Source organism: Hyla sarda, chromosome 8 (assembly GCF_029499605.1).
Source record: "Hyla sarda isolate aHylSar1 chromosome 8, aHylSar1.hap1, whole genome shotgun sequence".
NCBI lineage: Eukaryota > Metazoa > Chordata > Amphibia > Anura > Hylidae > Hyla > Hyla sarda.
The window spans coordinates 31,075,348-31,097,077 of NC_079196.1; positions in this window are offsets into that span (position 1 = coordinate 31,075,348).

The following is a 21,730-nucleotide window of genomic DNA, read 5'->3' on the forward strand; positions in this document are numbered from 1 at the left end:
TAAATACATATTTACAGTAGATGTTTGTCAGTTGTGTTATTTGGAGGACACATTTATATTATGGATAAATGGACCTTAACCCCTTAAAGGAGTTTTCCAGCACAAAATAATTTATCCCCTATCCAAAGGATAGGAGATAAGTTATAGATCACTGGGACCCCAGGGATCTCCTGGACGGGCCGGCGGCAGTCTGCAGGAAGTGAAGTTTCATCCCCAGCAGAAAGCCGCGGCAGACACTCCCCCTCCATGTATCTCTATGGGCTGCATGGAGGGGGCGTGTTGGCCGCACGTCATGCGGGGACGGAACACCCCCTTTCCAGCATACTGCTGCGGCCCCGTCCAGGAGATCCCAGGGGGCCCCAGCACTCGGAACCCCCGCAATCTATACCTTATCCCCTTTCCTTCGCATAGGGGATACGTTATATTGCACTACAGATCTCCTTTAAGGATGCTGCCTGTTTTTACCTAAATGACCAAGCCCAATTTTTCTAACCTGGCATGTATCTCTATAAGTTGTAATAACTTTAAAAAGCTTTATCTGAGCAAATTGATTCTGAGTAGTGTTGAGCGCGAATATTCGAATAGAGAATTTAATTTGCGAATATCGGCACTTTGCTATTTTGCGAAATATTTAGAATATCGCAAATTATATTTGTTATGATGAATATTCGTGTTTTGTTTTGTTTCTTTTTTTTCACAGTACACATGACAATGATGTGAACTGTGTAAATAAAAGTGATCCTCCATCCCTGCTTCCAGCTTGTGGTCCAAAGAAAGCAAATATGTAAAAATTATGCGAATATTGTCACTTCCAGAGGACACTGATCCCTCCCTTCTTTTAGCTTGTGGGCCAATGAGAAGGATGCAAATACAGTTGTCAGAGGTTAGCAAAATCCCGAGCAACCAATAGGAAAGTAGTTAGTTGAAAGATATGATCGCGCATGCACATTTTGCTAATTTTATTACGTATTTCACATGGAAAAAAAAGTGACCGAATATGCGAAATTCTCGAATATAGGACGAATATTCGTCCAAATATTCGTGAAATATCATGAATTTGTATATGGCCTGTGCCGCTCATCACTAATTCTGAGATTGTCTTTCGTGAAATATAACTTTTTTATTTTTCATCCAACCCCATTGTGTTAGTGCTTATTATCTGATAGACCAGCTGTACTTTTTATTGGATCTATTTCTGTGATACATGCTACCTTTTGATCTTTTTTATTCCATGTTTTGGACCAAAACTAGCGTGTTTTTTTATTTTATTTATTTATTTTTTACGGCCTTCACCGACCCCTGTCCACACCTTTTGGATAGGGGATAACATGCTTTAAAGCGTTAGTGTAATTTACATAAACTTTTGATTTGTCAAAAGTTTATATCACAGCAGTTCGCAGGACTGGGAGCCGTGATCACAGGGTGAAGGGCGCGCTTCACTCCCCAGACAGCTGCCAGATCTGACTGATGTGCTCCATAGACTATTATGGAGCATATAAGTCAGATGGAGTGAAACGCATGTCCGCATACTTTATCCAGTTATAACTGACAATTGTAGCGAGTCTTGGGATTGAGACCTGGAGCATTGTAAACTTTTGACATGTCTGAATGTTGTCAAAAGTGTACGTAAATGACATTAACAGGGAACCTGTCGGAGGGGGCAGCAAGGCGGCTCAGTAATTAGCAATGTTGTCTTGCAGTGCTGGGGTCCTAGGTTCAAACCACCTCTATGATTTTTTTTAAGTTCTCCCTGTGTTTGCATGGGTTTTCTCAGGGTACTCCAAAAACTGTGAATTTAGATTGTGAGCCCCTATAGGGATAGGGACCAATTTGAGTGATGACAAACTGGGGCAGCTCTATAAATAAAGGGAGCCTTCAAAACTGTGCTGACAGTTCTGTATAGAGGGGAAGGATGCATAGTAAAGGTATGTTCAGACGAGAGGATTTACAGCGTATTTTACGCTGCGGATCTGCCACTGAAGGACCTCTATATGCTGCCTTGCGGAGACACTGAAGCGATGTGCCAGTCGCCGCGCATGCGCGCTGTACTCGCACACATCGCAGCTGCTCCCCCTGCTCTATGAGCTAGGCTGAGAGCTGCCGCGATGTGCGAGTATATATGCACGTGGCGACTCTCACATCGCACTGTGTCTGCTCGTAACGGCGTATTGCCGCTCTGAGCAGACACATGTAAAGGCAGCATATAGAGATCCTTCAGCAGTGGATCCGCAGCGATATACACACTTGAAATCTGCTCGTCTGAACGTACCCTAAGGGTCTATTCCCACGTACAATATCCTGCGCAGAATTGATGCGCAGGATTTGTAATTGTGCTCAGTCATTTAGTTTACATTGAAATCTGCAGCAGAAAATCCTGCGCATCAAATCCTGTGCATCAAATCGGTGCAGGATACTGTATTTTAATTTCTGGCACCAGTTGATTTAAAAAAAATTTTTTCCAACTGAGTACCCCTTTAACTCCTCTCCCTGGCTTTATATGGCACTGTCAGCAGTTCTGAGTGCGTAACAGTGCTGACAGATTCCATTTAACAGGGTTTATATATGGAGAAGTGATACTCCGCCCTATATCTATGTATGTTCTACCAAACTGACCTTGTACATTTTCCTTTAACCTATATGGGGACACATTAATAGAGAGGGGTCTTCTTTCCAGGACCCCTATCACTTGGCCAGAGTGGAGAGCAATTACAAAGAGTGTCATTCTGTCCCTTCCCCCCCCCCCCCTCCCGGTTTGTGTATAAGATGGGGGAAAATGTGCTCTTGAGCTTTTTTAAGTACAAATAAAACATAGAAAACTTCATTTTTTTTAAACAAAGTATATTAGAAATATTTTTTTATTTACCATATGGAGTGCAATAGCGAAAATTAGTTTTAATGAGAGTTACCCTTTAAAGTCAGCCCAGTCTAGCCTCTGGGCTGGTGATTGAGATTATATCCTGACTTGCTAACATGCTGGACATGCTGCTTTGGAGCTCTTGGTGAAACACTCTTTATTTGAGCTTTTAATCTACTATCTCTGTCTTAGCATGCACTTTGTATTTTCTTGTTTTAGCCACGGTTAGGTGGCATGCTTATAGTAGATTTTAATCTGTGCTTGTATAGTCAGTTTTAGGATTTATATATCCTTTCTGCTATGTGTCTGTTCACACTGTGTTTTCCCTTGTATCCGTTTATATGAAGTTCTGTGTTTTATATTTCTGTATTCCTACTGGGCCAGCATCCTGTCCACACTGCTGGCCAGTAGTCTGTTACCGCTCCATGGGGACTCCTTGTCTACTGGAGGACATGGAGGGATTGCTATTCCTGTCTTGTGTTCAATGTGAATAGTGTTCTATAATTATATCCTGTGTATTTAGGCATCCCTGTTACCTGTCCATGGTAACTCAGAGGGTATTGTTATTCCTGCGTCTACTGGAGGTGATCTGAAGGGATTGCGATTATTCCTGTCTTGTGTTCAGTGTAAACAGTGTTCTATAATATATCCTGTTTAACTGAACATTCCTGTTACCGTTCCATGGGGCCTCCTTGTCTACTGGAGGTTTTATGTGGGATTGCGATAATTCCTGTTTAGCAATAGATCCCGTTTACCTGTCCATGGGGACTCAAAGGGTATTGCTGTTCCTGTGTCTACCGGAGGTTTTTCTAAGGGAATAAGCTTATTCCTGTTTTGTTATGGAGTATGTTCAGACTCATCAGTTTTCCTGTATGGTGTTTTGAACTCTATATGTTTATTAGTTCTTTATTCAGATCTATGGAGTTCTGTTCATGACCACTTATCTATAGTGTCCTCTGTTCATGACCGCCAATCTATAGTGTCCTCTGTTCACGACCTCTAAGTCCTCTGTTCATGTCCGCTGATCTATGGAGTCCTCTGTTCATGACCGATGATATAGTGTCCTCTGTACTAACTCTCTGATCTGTGCCCTCTGAACTTTATACTATAGAGTTCTATGTTCCTGTATGTTTCTGGTTTGTGACCGACTATTTGTTAGTATGTGTTTTTATTAGGCCCCTGCACTTTATTTCAGGGAGGGGCTGGTGCCCAGTTGTCGATCCACCGTTTAGGGTGGATGGGCAAGTAGGCAGGGAGAGTGGTTTTAGGCTCAGTTTAGGGCTCACTCTCCCTTTCCCCTGGTCGGTCCCTGACACATAACACTGCACTCACAGGATCATAATGCTGCACTCACGGAATCATAACGTTGCACTCACAAAATCATAATGCTGCACTCACAGGATCATAATGCTGCACTTACCAGAATATAACGCTGCACTCACAGTATCATAACGCTGCACTCACAGAATCATAATGCTGCACTCACAGAATCATAGCGCTACACTCACAGAATCATAATGTGTAATCATAACACTGCACTCACGAAATCATAATGTTGCACTCACAGGATCATAATGCTGCACTCACAGGATCATAATGATGCACTTACAGGATCATAACACTGCACTCATAATAATAATGCTCCACTCACAATCATAATGCTGCCCTTACCAGAATATAACGCTGCACTCACAGTATCATAATGCTGCACTCACAGGATCATAATGCTGCACTCACAGGATCATAATGATGCACTTACAGGATCATAACACTGCACTCATAATAATAATGCTCCACTCACAATCATAATGCTGCCCTTACCAGAATATAATGCTGCACTCACAGAATCATAATGTGTACTCATGTAATCATAACACTGCACTGACAGAACCATAATGCTGCACTCACATGATGGAAGATATTGGACAGATACTATATGTTTATAGGAAGGACTGGTCGTTTCCTGTGTAACAGCTCAAAACTTGCTTGTCCCAACAGGTTTCTTCCTATATGAGATAAATCAGATGATAAGTAGAACAGTGAGTTTCGAGGAAAGATTATTTGATTAAGACTGAAGTCAGAGCCTCTTTCAAAAGCACAAATTATAGAGATTGCAGAATAGATTAGGGAACTTTTTATTGCACAATGCTGTATGTGAGCATAGTTGAAGTTGTATTATACAGGGAGACATTTCCCATAATGTTGCTATAGCTTAGTATGTCAGTATAATTTATAGTCCTCATTACGGTTTTGTCTTGCCTTCAGGTTGGTTCAGTAATGTGCTTATATTCTTAGGATCCATAAATCGGTATGGCCCTGGGCATGTAGCGATTTCCTAATAGGATATGATAGCTTCAGCATGAGGAATGCTCCAATATTTTTCTATTATAGACAGATTTTGTTCATGTTGTAGACAGATCTAACTTGGTCAGTGTTCTTATAGTCTTCTAAAATAGAGATTATCTACAGATGTCTTACAGGTTACATTGGTCTTAACATTTGAAGGTTCACAAGTTCTCACTTTCAAGCAGGGAAAGCTCTGGTTCTGGTTCTTTGAGAAACTGTTTCTCACCATAGGGACCACTAAAGGGCTTTCTTTATAAGTATACCCATCCATACCAACCCACAGGACCTGAGTGAGTATTCCAGCATGGTGGTTTACATATTCTCTATCAGTTTGCATGCTATCTTGAATGAGCTGGCTGACATATGTCCTGTGTTTAATCCCCTGATGAACTACAAATTTGAAAGGGGGGGGGGGGCGAGGAAACATGTCGGAATTATTTGTAGATTTTCACAGGAATTGTATGTGGGTTGTCATACAATACAGGGGACAACAAATGCTTCTGAAATGCAGAAAAATGGTTGAGGCTTAGCTGGAGGCAGCATGACTTGTCATGCCTCAGAATTGCATCAAAAATGTTGGTATTCAGTAAGCCATCCAATCCAAGACATCCATCCAAATCACAGAAGAATTGGGAGACCACCATCACACACAGGTACAGACACTATGTTTTGAACTACACTATCTTTACAGCCCCTGTAGCATAGTCAAATAAAAAAAAAAATCCTGAAATACCCCTTTAAAGCCGCCGGAATGAGCTTGTGGGAATTTTAAGTTTACTGAAATAAAGGTGATATTTTATATTCTCCTTTTGATTCTCAGTGAAGCAAAGTTAAATGGATGCTGGCTACAAACGCCATGTGTTGGCATTCATCACCCATAGGCCGATAGTTATCTTTTTGACATGTTTCTCTCCAAAGAACTTCATCAGAGGACTGGGCTAATGTGTAATAGGGCCCTAACAGTGGCACTACAACACAGCCGTGTTCATGTTAATAAATCTATGTTGCAATTCTTTGCACTGACAGTTGTCATGAGAACCACTAAAGCAGTGTTTTTCAAACAGTGCTTTTCCAGCTGTTGCAAAACTACAACTTCCAGCATGCTGGGAGTTGTAGTTTTGCAACAGCTGAAGACACGCTGTTTGAAAAACACTGTGCTAAAGTGACACTTTTTTTTCTAGATCTGCAGCTTGCAAGAGGGTGCATGTTATAGCAAATGCTTGTGACATGTCATATGCCTCAAAATTTGAATTATCCCTTTAACCTAACATTAGGATTCTGAGTTAATACTCTGGTGGAAAAAAATCCCTTATATTAAAAAATCTCAATCCTTCCAGTACTGAGCAGCTGCTGTATGGTCCAGAGGAAGTTTTGTAGTTCTTTCCAGTCTGACTGCAGTGCTCTCTGCTGCCACCTCTATCCATGCCAGGAACTCTCCAGAGCAGGGGAGGTTCACTATGGGGATTTGTTCCTGCTTTGGTCAGTTCCTGTCACGAACAGAGGAGTCAGCAGAGAGCACTGTGGTCAGACAGAAAAGAACTACACAACTTCCTCTGTAGTATACAGCAGCTGATAAGTATAATTTACAAATCTTTTTGTTTTTCTGGCACCAGTTGATCTGAAAAAATTTGATTTCCTCCTGAGTACTCCTTTAAGTAAGATTCCAGAGTTAAAAAGCCAGAATTTTGACAACTTAGAATTTTGAACTATTTCTGCCCCCAGAATTTTGACTCCTATCTCAGAATCCCTGTCTTTATCTCATATTTTTGCCTTTAATCTCAGAATTGTGCTATGTATTTATTTATTTATTATTGTTTTCACACGGCCCCAGGACTCCTCCATGAAATGTTGTAAGCCTGAAGTACAAGCAATAAAAAAATAATTCATTATTCTTCTTTAGCCCGCTATGTTTTCTGACAAGTTATTTTAGTGTGATGTATTAAGGAGAGACCGTATTTTTCGTCCTATAGGACGCACCGGCGTATAAGACGCACCCAATTTATAGGTGCAAAATCTAAAAAAATAAAGATTTTGAACCCAATAGTGGTCTTCAACCTGCGGACCTCCAGATGTTGCAAAACTACAACTCCTAGCATGCCCGGACAGCCGTTGGCTGTCCGGGCATGCTGGGAGTTGTAGTTTTGCAACATCTGGAGATCCGCAGATTGAAGACCACTGCATAGGAGGTAATACTCACGTGTCCCCGCCGCTCCGGACCCGTCACCGCTGCCCTGGATGTGGCTCCATCGCTGTCGCCGTGTCCCCGTCGCTCCGGAACGTCTCTGCTGCCGGCCGGGTATCCTCGCTCTCCGTCGCCGTCATCACGTCATTACGCACGCCGACGCACGTACGCGACGACGTGATGACGAGGAAGGAGAGCGCCGGCCATACAGGGGATCCCTGAACGGAGAAGACACCGAGGAGGCAGGTAAGGTCCCTCCCGGTGTCCTGTAAGCACTAACCCGGCTATTCAGTCAGGCTTTTCGGGACCGCCGCGGTGAAATCCCGAACAGCCCGACTGAACAGCCGGGTTAGTGTCACTTTCCCTTCAGACTCGGCGGTCAGCTTTGATCGCTGCGTCTGAAGGGTTAATACAGGGCATCACCGCGATCGGTGATGTCCTGTATTAGCCGCAGGTCCCGGCCGTTGATGGCCGCAGGGACCGCCGCGATAGGGGTGTATTCGCCGTGTAAGACGCACCGACTTTCCCCCCCCAGTTTTGGGGAAGAAAACGTGCGTCTTATACGGCGAAAAATACGGTATATAAAATTGTAAATAAATGGGAAAAAAATTAAGAGAAAAAAATCTTTCATCAGTGCAGAATTTTTCTATACGCATCTAATCTGCTACAAAAACAGACATTTTCCCATTGCCCAAAGGCTGGCTGTAATGTCCACAACATGTTTGAGTAGAGGAGTAATATGTTTTAAAGGCGCACAACAATATAACTTATGTTAATAGGTTTCTTCTGAACTGTACGAAGCATCCAAGATTGGATTTTCAGTACACTGACTGCTCTTTCTTTAGAGTCTAATTGATTTCCTTGACATCTCTTTTCGTCTGGCAAAATGCCCGTCTAAGTACTTTGTCTGACCTCTAGGCCCCGCGCCAGATATCGATTCAGTATCTACAATAGCTACGTTGTATCTTCTCTTCAATCTTTGATAATCTGCCAACTAGAGAGAGACAGGAAGTCAATGGTTTGCAAATGTTCTATTAGTGTCAGTATATCCGTATTTCCTTATGGGAGTAATGCAATTTGTATTGTTAAAATATCCAATGTAGGGAGGTATTTTTCATTGTAGAGAAGAAGAAAAAAATCTTTACACGCTTATACATACATAAAAGCTTAAAAACAAGCTGCGGGTAGTTTAACCAGCTTCACCCTTGAACCCCATTTTACAGTTTACATATACACATGCACAAATAGTATAAAATATACAAAAACTGCAATGTTACAGATACATTGTTTTACTTATCTTATCCTATTCCCTTTCCACAGCTCTCCGTGCAGAGCTGTTGCAAAACATCTCATTTCACAAAACACAGGAAGGTTGCAACACCTGCTGTATTCATTCCCTGTCCATTCCTGTGCCTGTGGCTTTGTTCAGCACAAGGCAGCATGCTGTAAACACATCTCATTCTCCCTTAAAGGAGTACTCCGGTGCACACTTTTTTCATGTTATGCCGTCCGGGATGCAAAATAAAAGAAAACACACTTTATCTTACCTGCCAACGAGCCCCCGGAGCTCCGGTACAGGTGTTCGGTCCCCGGGCTGTATTCTTCTTACTTCCGGTTAGCCCGGCACGTCACACGGAGCTTCAGCCTATCACTGGCCGCAGCGATGTCCCGCCTCGGCCAGTGATAGGCTGAAGCTCCGTGTGACGTGCCGGGCTAACCGGAAGTAAGAAGAATACAGCCCGGGGACCGAACACCTGTACCGGATCACCGGGGGAGCGTAGGCAGGTAAGAGAAAGTGCGTTTTCTTTTATTTTGCAGCCCGGACGGGATAACATGAAAAAAGTGCGCGTCGGAGTACTCCTTTAATGTCCAAATAAAGATATATATATATATGCGTATGTGTATTCTACAGGATGTGTATTATACAGGATGATGGGGCTGGTCATAGGTGATTACATCACTGAGGGGGGCTGGGTTTGAGCTCAGAGACAAGATCCAGCTGATAAAGCAGAGGATGATGTGTTGGTATGGGTGCTGGAGACAACACCCCACTGACAATAAAAGGATTCCACAACTTCCTGTCAGGCGTGAATCACACAAAAGCCAGTATGATTTGTGATAATATTATTGTTTTTAATCGTGGAGTGTGTCATAGCTTCAGCAGTCTTTGTTACCTAAAATGCAATGTATGAAATACTATGTTTTGTGTTTATATGCGAAAGTTCTGTGTTCATGTTCTGAAAGCTCCATTTGCATATGCTATAAGTCTACAAGTAACCCTTTTTGGCCTATTACAGGTTCCATAGCTGTAGCCCATGACTCTGAAGACATCATTAGCTCAGCCAATAGCAATGACAGTCAGTGGCGTTGCTAGGGTTGGTGTCACCCGGTGCGGTAGAAAATGGTGTCACCCCATACCTCCCCCCCCCCCCCCCCCGAGTAAGTTTTTAGCCTGTTGTGACAGACACCACTGTTGTAGCGCATTGTGAGAAATTCCAGTATAATAATCAGATATACCAGTTGCCTCAGAATGGGAAAGTGTTAAAGAAGTTTTCACCATTTAAATATACAGCTCCCAGAATTACTTAAAGGGGTACTCCACTGGAAAATATTTACTTTTATATCAACTGGTGCCAGAAAGTTAAACAGATTTTTAAATTACTTCTATTTAAAATCTTAATCCTTACAGTACTTATAAGCTGTTGTATTCTCCACAGGAAGTTGTGTAGTTCTTTCCAGTCTGTCCACAGTGCTCTGTCTGTCCATGTTAGGAACTGTCCAGAGCAGGAGAGGTTTGTAATGGGGATTTGCTCCTACTATGGACAGTTCTTGACATGGACAGAGGTGTCAGCACAGAGCACTGTGGTCAGACAGAAAATAAATTAAAAAAGAAAAGAACTTCCTGTGAATCACGTATACAGCAGCTAATAAGTACTGGAAGGATTAAGATTTTTAAGTAGAAGTAATTTATAAATCTGTTTAACTTTGTAGCACCAGTTGATTAAAAAACATTTTTTCCAGTAGAGTACCCCTTTATGCAGTGGTGAGGTTATGCTGGGAGTTGTAGTTTCACTCATCATAACTGTAGAACTGACAAGTGACTCCAGCTCTGATAGGACATAGTGAGGAGAATGTACAACGATATCAGTGACTACAGGTGACGTCTTCTCTATAGTCTTCCCTTATCTAATTCAGATGGTACATACCGCCTGGTCCAGCTAAAACTTCTGTCTGCAGAATGTGACGCCCAGACGTCTCCTCACTATGTCAGCGCATTCTCATCCTCTATATGAAAACAATAATTATTATAAACCTGCCAGACACTGTATCCTCTAAATATAATACTACTATACACTATACTCTTTGATTATAAACCTTCCATACACCGTACCCACTGAATATAATACTACCACACACTGTACATTCTAAATATAATACCAACATATACTGTACCCTCTGAATATAAATCTGCCACATACTGTACCCCTGAATATAATACCGCCACACACTGTACCCACTGAATATAATACTACCACATACTGTACATTCTGAATATAATACCATCACATACTGTACACTCTGAATATAAATCTGCCACATACTGTACCCCTGAACATAATACCGCCACACACTGTACCCTCTGAATATAATACTACCACACACTGTACATTATGAATATAATACCATCACATACTGTACCCTCTGAATATAAATCTACCACATACTGTACCCCTGAATATAATACCGCCACACAGTGTACCCTCTGAATATAATACTACCACACACTGTACATTCTGAATACCAACACATACTGTACACTCAGAATATAAATCTGCCACATACTGTACCCTCTGAATATACCGCCACACACTGTACCCTCTGAATATAAATCTGCCACATACTGTACCCTCTGAATATAAATCTGCCACATACTGTACCCTCTGAATATACCACCACACACTGTGCCCTCTGAATATAAATCTGCCACATACTGTACCCTCTGAATATAAATCTGGTGGTGTTGCTAGTTGATGATGGGGGTGCTAGTACTGGGGAGGTGTTGCTGGAGGATGATGAGGGTGCTACTGGCCATCCCCCCTGGCAGTATCACCCCCATCGTCCATCGGCAGGATCATCCTCCTGGCAGGAGCACCCCCATCATCCACCATCAGGATCTGCTGATGGAGGTGCTGCTGCTGGGGGGGGTTGCTGGTGGATGATGAGGGTGCTACTGCCAGGGGGGGGGGAGCATTAGGTAGGCAGCAGTTCCCCCACTTAAGGTAGGTAGCAGTTCCCCCACATTAGGTAGGTAGCAGTTCTCCACATTAGGTAGGTAGCAGTTCCCCCACATTAGGTAGGTAGCAGTTTCCCCACATTAGGTAGCATAGATTCCCCACATTTGGTACCAGTTACCCCACATTAGGTAGTAATTTCCCCACATTAAGTAGCACAGATTCCACACATTAGGTAGCACAAATTCCACACATTAGGTAGCACAGATTCCACCTATTAGGTAGAAGTTTCCCCACATTAGGTAGCACAGAATCCCCACATTAGGTAGCAGTTTTCCCACATTATGTAGCAGCCTTCGCACATTAGGTAGCAATTTTCCAACATTAGGTAGCAGTTTCCCCACATTAGGTAGCATAGATTCCCCACATTTGGTAGTAGTTTCCCCCCATTAGGCCGCAGGTTCCCTTGCATGTTCCCCACAATAAGTCAAAGTCTCCCCACATTAGATCGCTGGTTCAAACAAACCCCCCCTTCCCCCACACAAAAAAAACACACACACACAACATAGACACACACACACACACACACACAGATAGATAGAGAGAGACACACACACACACAGTCAGAGAGACACACACACACACAGTCAGAGAGACACACACTCACAGAGTCACACAAAGACAGAGAGTCACACACAGACAGAGAGCCACACACAGACAGAGATTGCGACAGACACACACAGTCACACACACACAGAGACACACACTCACAGACACACACACAGTCACACACAGACAGTCACACACAGACAGAGAGAGAGACAGACACTCACTCACCCATCCAGCGCAGCGCTCCTTCTCTCCGGTCGCTCTGCGAGTGACGTCACGTCCTCCTGCGCCGGCCCTGCGGAGGGACGTCGGACCGGCGCAACAGAAGACGTGGGGGCGCAGGCCGCTTCACTGTGCAGGTGACGGGGGGGGGGGTGCTAGTACATAGACGCAACAAGTGAGGACCGGGGGGAATGCTCTTACAGAGGCAGCGCAAGTGGGGGGCTGCTAGTATGGAGACAGGCAGCGCAACTGAGGACCGGCGGCGTACCTGGTGTCACCCCATCAGGATGGTGTCACCCGGTGCGGGCCGCACCCCCCGCACCCCGGTCGCAACGCCACTGATGACAGTATCTTCTTCATCATTCAGCCATTACTCAGAGTTAAAGGGGTACTCCGCCCCTAGACATCTTATCCCCTATCCAAAGGATAGGGGATAAGATGTCAGATCGCCGCAGTCCCGCTGCTGGGGAGCCCCGGGATCGCCGCTGCGGCACTGCGCTATCGTTGCTGCACAGAGCGAGTTCGCTCTGTGCGTAATGACGGGCGATACAGGGGATGGAGCAGCATGACGTCATGGCTCCGCCCCTCGTGACATCACGGCCCATTCCCTTAATGCAAGTCTATGACAGGGGGCATGATGACCACCATGCCCCCTCCCATATACTTGTGTTGAGGGGGGCGGGCCGTGATGTCACGAGGGGGCGGAGCCGTGACGTAATGATGCTCCGGCCCCTGTATTGCCCGTCATTACCTGCAGAGCGAACTCGCTCTCTGCAGTAATGATAGCGCAGTGCCGCAGCGGCGATCCCGGGGCTCCCCAGCAGTGGGACCGCGGCGGATGTCTAGGGGTGGAGTACCCCTTTAATTGCCCAGCCAGCAGCCACCCATAGTCATCATCGCCATCCAAGTATAGGGTAGAATCACTGGCACAGTCACAGCGACTGTACTGCTGTACTGGAGTACACTGCTGCATGTCATACTGAATAACAGTATAATTTCACTAACACAGCACACTCCCTATGCGTGTTACAACAAGACAAAGTGTTCTGCACCCTTATTGAGGCTCTCTGTAGCCCGAAAAAAGCTGTTTTTAATAGCGATTCGCTGCGAATATATTCGGATCAAACCAAATTTTTTCGGAAAATTCAGCAAATCGGTGAATTAAATTTTTCAAAATTCGCTTACAAGATGAATATATTAAATTTGTTGCATGCAGTGAGCAAAGTTTAGTTTCAAAGGCAAATTCCCATATTCATTTAAAAAGAAAAGCCTGGAAAGTTCTGCATATAGATATTGACCTACCAGCCTGCTTTTAGATTCCTATCTTTTTTTTTATGTATTTTGGTAATTTTCTGTTAAAAACTATTCTAAATTAATATATATATATATATATATATATATATATATATGTACAAAATATGTACTCCATTATTAATTGCAATTAAAAAATATTTCAAATATATGTAACTTATGTATAATATTTAAAGCTAAGTCCATTCAGGAGCTCCGTCACATATTCCATTCCTGACAAGTGACCTGGACAGTCCATTGCACAACAGACACCAACCAATCCCGATAGATTCCATATACTTGGGGTCCGTCTGGTGTCTGTTTTATCTGAAGGATTTGAGCGATGGAAAAAAAACAGCTTGAACTATTTTTTTTCTCTGCTATTATTGGAACAGATTCAGATTCTGCAAACATAGCTCTTAAAGGACAACTGTCAGATATTTTCTCCCGCACTATCCACAGTACTGGTGGATAGTGCGGGAGGCGCTGATTAAAACGAGCCCTACCTTACCCGGATCCGCCCAGCCGTTTGCCCACAATTGTACTTTTATTCTATGTGTATATCTTGCTGTAACTGGCACGGGCGGGGCTTCTGCACTGATGTCAGCACCGCTTATAAATATTTATCCCCCCTCCCTCCAGTTAGGAGCGGCGAAGAGAGGGAGAACTGGAGGGAGGGGGGGTGAATATTCATAAGCGGCGCTGACATCAGTGCAGAAGCCCCGCCCGTGCCAGTTACAGCAAGATATACACATAGAATAAAAGTACAATTGCGGGCAAACGGCGGGGCGGATCCGGGTAAGGTAGGGATTGATTTAATCAGCGTCTCCTGCACTATCCACCAGTACTGTGGATAGTGTGGGAGAAAATATCTGACAGTTTTCCTTTAAGCAGATGTGCGTATAGCCTATGGGTACGTTCACACATACGCAGATTTGATGTGCAGGATTTGATGCGCAGGATTTTCTGCTGCAGATTTCAATGTAAACTAAATGACTGAGCACAGCTTCTAATCTGCAGTTTCAAATCCTGCACATCCAATCTGTGCAGGATCCTGTATGTGGGAACGTACCCTAAGATGGTTAACTGGTCCTGCTAAAATTGACAGTTAAAGAGGTATTCCCCCAAAAAAAAATTTAAATCAACTAGTGCTAAAAAAAAATTATACAGATTTGTAAAATATTACTATTTAAAAGTCTTAATTCTTCCAGTACTTATCAGCTGCTGTATGCTCCAGAGGAATTTGTGTAGTTCTTTCCAGTCTGACCACAGTGCTCTCTGCTGACACCTCTGTCTATGTCCGGAACTGTCCGGAGCAGGAGATGTTTGCTATGGGTTTTTGCTCATGCGATTGACAACTCCTGAATTGGACAGAGGTGTCAGCAGAGAGCACTGTGGTCATACTGGAAAGAACTACACAACTTCCTCTGGAGCATACAGCAGCTGATAAGTACTGGAAGGATTAAGATTTTTATTTTTTAACTAACACTAATTAACAAATCTGTACCAGTTGATTTGAAAACACTTTTCCCTCTGGAGTACCCCTTTAAACAATTGTTTATGGACAGTTTAAGAAATGACTTATCCCAGATCCACATTGAAACATGAGTCTATGCATTTCTATAAGATAGCAAGAACTTCCAGCTATCACATACATTCCATAAGACATATTTGTGGTGAGGGTGTGAAGAGGGTAGATGGAATTACCCTAGGGGCAGATGGCATTAACCCCTTGTGTTCGTGACTCCAGGGTGTGGTTTATCCTCTACACCACCCGAAGTTATACCGCTGGATCCTGGGCTAGGCACGGGGCAAAAAATGACTCCGACGCCAAGTTACGGAACAACGGCAGCTTTACTGAGTCAGACAGATGGAATGGTCTATACAGCTTGGCTAGGTCCATGGAGGTGACCAGTGACTTCAGAGACCACAGGGCTTGCTGAGACTTATAGGGGAGGGACTTGGACAATTTAATGCAGGACCACACTGACTTGAGACAGACTTGACTTGGACTGACTTGACTGAGACTGACTATACCCCGTTTGCAGCTTATCAGGTTTTGACTTGGACCTGGGGGGTAGTGGACTTGTGGATCCGTGGCTGCGTGGTAGACTTTGGTCTCCTCTGGTCTCCAGACACTCTATCCAGACTTGACCTCACTGTAGCTCAGCAAAGACTCAAAGAGCATAAGAGAGAACTAGCTCCTCCCAGGGTTAAATGGGGGAGACTAGGAGGGGTCCCATAGGTCACCCTGTAGGTCACATGGTCACTGGTACCTCACTGGGTTACAATCACATGACACATTTCTTAAAGGCCCAGGGGTCACTGTATGGAGGCTGCCTGACAGGGAAGCAAGGGTACAGGGGTCACCACATATTTAATTATATATTACCAAAATCTTTATGTACTCATGTGAAAGGGTTATCTAGCCTATAAAATCAATAGCTTATCCTCAGGACAGGCCAACGATACTACAGAATTTCTGAACAGGTGATAGTCGGGGGTGCTGTGAGTCGGGTCCCTGCTGATCAGCTGTATAAAGAGGCCGCCATGTTCATGCAAGCGCGGCAGCTCCTTCAAAGTTTTCACAAGCTCCAAGTTCTTCATACTTGCAAACGTCATACTATTGGTAGTAGCATTATATTATATTATTAGCCCAGATACTATAGCCCATCAATTTGTAAAGGCTTGATGACGCCCTTAAAGGGGTAGTCTGGTAGAAAGCAATTATTTTCAAATCAACTGGTGCCAGAAAGTTGTACAGATTTGTAAATTACTTCTATTTAAAAATCCTTCCAGTACTTATCAGCTGCTGTATGCGCCAGATGAAGTTGCATGGTTCCTTTCTGTCTGACCACAGTGCTCTCTGCTGCCACCATTGTCCATGTCAGGAACTGTCCAGAGCTGGAGAGGTTTGCTATGGGGATTTGGTCCTTCTCTGGACAGTTCCTGACACGGACAGAGATGTCAGAAGAGAGCACTGTGGTCAGACAGAAAAAGAACTATACAACTTCCTCTGGAGTATACAGCAGCTGATAAGTTCTGAAAGAATTAAGATTTAAATTGAATAGATTTAAATAGAAGTAATTTACAAATCTGTTTAACTTTTTGGCACCAATTGATTTGAAAAAAAAAAATTGTCTTCCACCGGAGTACCCCTTTAACATTTCTTATAGAGACATTTGCCAAGAGTTGCCAATGTTAAAAGATAGTTTTTAGAGGAAATTTGGATGTTGTGACCATCAAAAATGTCTTGGACTAAAATGTCATCCCTCAAATTCAGATCACACCATCAAATTAGCTAGAGTGCCCTATAGAGGAGTGCCGCAGGACTCCCGTAAACAGAGCTAGAGTACACTCAGAAAAAGTGTTCCTCTAAACAGTGCTAGAGTGCCCTATAAACAATGTCAGGGCTTCGTATAACATGGCAGCATGCCCTCATGTTATATTACCAAGAGTAATATCAGATCATTACGTAGACAATGCCTCATACATAGAGTGCCCCATAAGGCAAGTCAGAGTGCCCTCATAAATAGCTTGCCCAACAACATTGTATGAGTGCCCCCATATACAATGATAGATGATTACATAAACAATGCAAGAGTGCCCACATAAAAAGTGTTCCCATCAACATTGTCAGATCAATATGTGGTGTCCCAGTACGGGATATGCTCCTACAGTCCTGTCAGGTTGAGTCCCTGTACGTCCTTAAGGCTCTCCTGCAGTGTTCCCCCATAATGTGAATAGGTTGTATATTAGGTGTAAAGGACCTTTGACGTTGGTCACATGATTGTTAGTCACATGATAATGTTTGTCACATGTTTAAGTCATATGTTTGTTACCCAGAGAGCACCAGGTGACCCGCAGGTAGCCTATGGGCTCCTTGCTCAGCCCCCCTTTATAAGATAGGGAGGAGCTGCAATCTCTCACATGGGATTCTTTCCTGCTGAGGTTAAGTCTAGTCCAGACATCTCAGGGTCAGTGTCCAGCACATCTGGAGGCCTCAACCAACATTGCAGCCACAAGTCAGTAAGTCAAGTCGTCTTTATCATCTGTCATCATCTTCAGTCAAGTCAATTGTAGTCAGTGTGGCCTGCGCCCATAGTCTGTCAAGTCACTGCAAGTCCCAGCAAGCTGTGAGGTCCCCCGTGTTACTGGTCACCTCTCTGGGATCCTGGCCGAACTGTATAGACTGTACCATTTGTCTACCTCGGTAAAAGCTACCGTTAACCTTAACCAGGCCTTGGACTATTATTTGCCCCTGCCTAACCTAGGACTAGCGGTGTTAACTTCGGGTGATTAAGGTAAGATAGCGCCCTGGCGTCACGAACACAAAGGGCTTAATACCATCTACCCCTGGGCAACAACATCTGCCCCCTTACACCTCACCTCACACCCTGTGGCGCATCACAAATACACAAACATTGTCAGAATACCCCATAAGGCAAGTCAGAGTGTCCATATAGAGTTCCCATTAACATTGTTAGAGTGCCCCATTAACTAAGACAGATCATTACATAAACAATGCAAGAGTGCCCCATAAATCAAGTCGGAATGCCTTCATAGAGTCTTCATTACCATTTGCGGAGTGCCCACTTAAATAGTGTCACTCAACAGCATCAGAGTGCCCTGTAAGCATTGTCAAAGTGCCGTCGTATGGCATTTCAAAATCATGTTTTGTTAAAAAATGGCCCTATATACAATGCCCCCATAAGCAGTGCTTAAATGCCCAATAACTAAATACCAGTATGCCCTATAAACAGGGAAGGTAAAAAGTGTCCCCCATAAGAAGTGCCTAAATACCCCTACACAGGTGCGTAATTATAGGGGGTGCAGAGGTAGTCGTCACCCGGGGGCCCTGTGACTGTGAGGGCCCCAAGGCACCTATGCCCTATTAGAATACACTTGTAGTATAAATATACACATGGGGAGACATGAGGCCCTGTGACAGATTTTGCATTGGGGCCCATAAGCTACAAGTTAGGCCTCTGCCCCTATAAACAGTTTCACCTACATAGTGGGGGAGATGCATTCAAAAAGTGTGTAGAGGAAGAGTGGGGCAGTTGCCCATGGCAACCAATCAGTTTGTTTCTTTCATTTTTCAAAAGGCCTTTTTTTAAAATGAAAGAAGCGATCTGATTGGTTGCTATGGGCAACTGCCCCACTCTTCCTCTACAAAGGTTTTGAATACCATGCAGTATTTTGCTATTCCATAGTCTTTGTTTGTTTTGGGGTTCTTTTTTGCCAACAATCTCGGCAGATTGGTCGGTCGCCGGCCATCTCGCTCATGCGCAGTTTCCGCGCCAAATCATTTCAGTTAAAAAACGACACCTCGAGTAAGTAAGTCTCTTCTGTTTCATCTAAGTGCAGCGACGGCCTGCGTAAGCAGAATAGGGCGACTCCATTCTATCCATTTGGCCGCGGCCCAGACTCGACATGAATGAACAGACAGCTGAACCATCAGCGAGATAGCTGCGATATAAATTAGCACTGTCTCCCGGTGTCATTGCACGCCGACCTGCAGAATTTCGTTGACAGCGAAACCAGAAGAGGTTAATAGGAGCAGTAGAAAGCAATGAACTTCACAAACGTGTTAGGACTGTGTTTCCCAACCAGTATGCCTCCAGCTGTTGCAAAACTACAACTCCCAGCATGCCCGGACAGCCGTTGGCTGTCCGGGCATGCTTGGAGTTGCAGTTTTGCAACAGCTGGAGGCACACGGCTTAAGGAAAAACCGTGTCGGGAGGTCCATCCCTATCACATAACTGTCTATTCTTCACCCAGGCCTGACAAAAATAAAGCCTCTCCGTACTTGGGACCTCTATATATAAACTTAGCGTTAATGCCGGAGCGATGCGCATTCCTTGCGGTAAGACTTTATACCTGATCTTTCAGCTTTCATCAGTTATAAAGCTCTTTATAATCCCCCTTGGTATTCATGTACATGAGGCCCCGACTGATGACATGAAAGGGAATGTGTCACCGAGATTTGTTTTATTCATTACGCACCCAGATACGGAAACATGTTCTTTTTCTTTTTTCTTGAATTTTTTATTTTTTTTAACTCTTTATATTTTCTGATTGTAGTTTTATTTTTACTTTTTTATTTTAAGTACAGTACATATAAACAATAGACTAATCGGGACTCATTAACTTCTATGGGAAAGTTTTCTAGGCATGCTCTGTGACCTGTTCAAAGTTCATTGTGCAGGAAGGGGGAGGAGGGTAGGTGTGACTTTCATCTATTGTCAATAGCCTGATCTTATCTTAAAGAGGTACTCCACTGAAAACATCTTTTCCCCTATCCAAAGTATAGGGGATAAGATGTCTAATCGGGGACCCCCGCGATCTCAGGGCAGGCATCCGGAACATGGAAGCTTGGAGCTTCCGCGTTCGTGAAATTACGTCTTCCCCCCTTCATTCATGTCTATGAAAGGGGCGTGATGGCTAGTATGTGACGTCACGCCTCCTCCCATAAATATGATAGAAGGGGGTGTGGCGGCCATGTTCGCCAGTCATGCACCGAATGACAGGGTTGCTACAGCAGACAGGGTTGCCAACCAGTGGTGGGACCCCAGTGATTAGACATCTTATCCCCTGTCAGCGGAGTACCCCTTTAACTAAACACTGTTGTTTTTACTATATTCCTGCCTGTGACAATAACATTTTTTTTTTTTCATCTTTTTATAGGACGGGCTTTATTTATTATTGTTTTACTCTTTAAATTGACATGCATTTCACTCTTGGCGTGCACCAAACATGAGCAAAAGGTTCTCTATTTTTACGACCAATTTGCCACTTTCTGCATATTTTGCAAATTGTTGGCATGGTTTTGATTTTTTCACAATTTAGGTTATTTATGAAATTTTTCACCCTGACTTTGTCATCTTTTTAAGCTGTGATCTTTTACCTTTGACAGAAAGGTTAACAATGTTTGAGTATTTCTGATGCACCAAAGTTTTTTTTTCTGTTTAAATATATTTTATAGTTATTTTATTTAAAGATTACACAAATACAACCAATTGTACAAGTATGACACAAAAAAAAATACAGTTAACCTCCCACCCAACCAACCCACCCCAAGGGAGCAGACACACAAACAATAAGAAAAGAGAAAAAAAATGTATAAAGGGGAGCCATTTTCACTATTTAGCCCAAATTTTATGAAATTCTGTATTTTTCCTATTAGATTCTTTTGCTAATTACTTTTTATAGTTGCGTACCTTGTTTAACAGAGCCAACCAGTGCTGTAACTGCGGGGGTTATTGTCAAACCATTTCCTAGCTATCAATAGCTTCGCATAAGCAAATAGCCTAATAAGACTCTTCTTACAAGCAGTCTCCCAAACATCCCCAACGATTTTTTTTCAGGGACCCCTTCAATTTTAATACTATACTTATTCTCAATAACTTCAATAACTTCCTTCCAAAAAGTCTGAACATAGGGGCAGCTCCAAATAAGATGACCTTTTTTGTTTGCCTCCTCCATTTGGCATTTTGGACAACCTGTGTCCTGTCTAAGTCACATCCTCTTCAATCCCGTAGGAGTGTAGTACAGCCTATACAGTATTTTAGTTTGAACCATAGAATGGGCCTTGTTATATTAAGTAAATTTCAAATTTGCAATTGCTCTATCCCAAGTATCTACTTGAATGACCCATAAGTACCTTTCCCTTCTTCCCTTAATTACTTCTTGAAACTTTTGTTACGCCGAGCGCTCCGGGTCCCCGCTCCTCCCCGGAGCGCTCGCGGCATCCTCGCTGCTGCAGCGCCCCGGTCAGATCTACTGACCGGGTGCGCTGCGATACCGCCCCCAGCCGGGATGCGATTCGCGATGCGGGTGGCGCCCGCTCGCGGTGCGCACCCCGGCTCCCGTACCTGACTCGCTCTCCGTCGGTCCTGTCCCGGCGCGCGCGGTCCCGCTCCCTAGGGCGCGCGCGCGCCGGGTCTCTGCGATTTAAAGGGCCACTGCGCCGCTGATTGGCGCAGTGGGTCT